This window comes from Oryctolagus cuniculus, chromosome 4 (assembly GCF_051225735.1).
Source record: "Oryctolagus cuniculus isolate XC-2025 breed Fujian yellow rabbit chromosome 4, ASM5122573v1, whole genome shotgun sequence".
Lineage (NCBI taxonomy): Eukaryota > Metazoa > Chordata > Mammalia > Lagomorpha > Leporidae > Oryctolagus > Oryctolagus cuniculus.
In genome coordinates, this window is record NC_142870.1 from 163,279,408 (window position 1) to 163,281,732 (window position 2,325).

The window sequence follows — 2,325 nt, forward strand, 5'->3', positions numbered from 1 at the left end:
AAGTCTCCAAATTCTACATTACTGGTGTTAAATGCAAAGTAAATCTATAAATCTATAAATATAAGTAAATTTATAAATCTACATTATTGAATAATTCCATCAAAAACAGGATTGGGTTAAGAATCAGAAAATCTAGGCAGGCAAAATTAGTCTGTTTAGCAGAATGATGTAAAGAAGTGGGAACCCTAATCAGTCTATAATATCTGCTTGGTATACATTATAATGCAGGGCATACAGTGCCTAATAGCACGGGGAGGAACATGGGTAAAGGATTGTAAGAGATTACAGGCAGAAACGAAACTATAGATGTACCAACTGGAAGGGCCACTTAGATACAGCCTTGAAAACTGAGTAATACTGCATGGAAATATGGGTACAAAATTCCAGTGAAAAGGACATAAGTAAGTGTACAGAAGAGAAAATCCTGAGTGAAGAGGAGAAGGAGGCAGCAGGGCTCTGAAGCCTGGGAGAATAGCCTACAGATAGCCATTAGCAGGAGCCTTCTGAAATGCAGCAATTATCCTGTCACCGAAGTAATTGCTGTCTTTCATCTACTCAAATGACCTCCTGCAGGATATTGTGAATCTGTGACAGAGGACTTTGCCGAAATCCTGTCATTGACCTTAACTCTTAGCACGTCACCAGACAGATGTTCCTTAATAATACCAAATCAACCCACTTCCCATTCCTTCCCCAGATGAAGAGAAGTTTCTCTTTCCTCTCCATGACAACCTATTTCCCCCACCAAGACAGCCTCCTGGGTCCTGTCATTTTGATTTGGTAATAAAAGTGATGTGCATCATTTATAGATTTACCCCAACTCAGTGTCAGTATTGTACCAAGGTTTTTAGTTACATAATTTTATATCATCTTCATCCCAATTCTATGAGATAGATATTATTAACTCTATTTCACAGATATAAAAATTTATGCTCAAAAAATTAATCAGCCTATATTCATAAAGTTGTTATATAGAAGAGGCCGTATTCAAAGCCACATTATCTCACTCCAAAGTCAATGATCCTCCCATGTCTCCAAAATTCTCCACTGAAACAATGGCCATGCTATATCTCATAAAGAGGAATATTTTTCTGTAACCTTATTCAAAGTTTCAATGCAGTTCATGTAACATCAGAAGTCCCAGCAGGCATTAATTCATAGAAGGCTTTTCAAGCATAGAAGGAATAAGAAATAAAAAGAAAAAGAAAAAAGAGTTTAACAACATCTTAGGGATTGTAAAGCTGCAAAGAACAGACACCTGTTTAAAGAAACCTATAAAAAATTGAATTTCAGGGAATCAGTTGCAAAATTTCAGCTGGGCTCTGGGAACAGAATTGTTCCCGAGCAGGTAGTGAGTGTCTCCCTGCCTCTTCCTCCACCCTCATGGTCTCCAGCTCCAGGTTTGCATCACCTATGTGTTCCATTCCTCTCATCTCTCTGCAGAAAAAATCCATGATTTCGAATGTATCCCAATATGGCAGCCTCACTCAGGCTTTGTGTCCATCTGACTTCCAAAATCAGCTCCTCAAAAATAAGTGACTCTTAGCCTTCCCAAAAGGCATACAAAGAAAATCTCAAAGGCCATCTTGGTTAACTATTCCCTCCTAGTCTATTTCACTGTGGTCCAGGGAATCATAGTCTACCATCCTTGAGGGGTGTTGGTGGGTGCGTTGAAGAGTGAGGGACAAATCACAGTTGGGGGGGGGGGGAATGTCTGTGATGCCTTATATTCTCCTGCAAACTACAACAGTTATAGACAATGACAGAGGACTCTTAAAGTAACAAACAAAATAAACCTGCTCGAATCGGAACTATACCAGGACGGTATTATTTCTGAGTCTTAGCCACTACTTTCAAGAGCAAGAATACACTTTATGGCTGTGAAATCTGTTTAGAAGATTTTTAAAGGGTTGAGGGACATGGGACAGAGATAAGTCCCATGGCTGCCACTTGCTTTGGTAAGTAAAAAAATTGTTGGCACACAGCCACATCTATTTAAGCATGGTCTGTGGTTTTTTTTTCACACTATAACAGCAGACCTTAATGTAGCCCATAGAGCCCACAATTTTTACTGCTGATGTTTTAAGAACAAAGTTGCTAACACCTGAGGAAACTGCACCAATCTGTGTAGAGTCACTATTTTCAGTAGGTGATTTAAAAAGCCATTTTTAACTTTTTGAAGTACTGCATAAGAGAAGTTTGCTTTTAAGAACAATGAAAAGGGCCTATTAGAGTTGTACAGTCTGACAGAGAAAACAGTCTTCTTGGGTTAGTACTGGGGATATTAACAAGCCTTGTCTTGGAAAAGAGAATTCACTGTTTGTG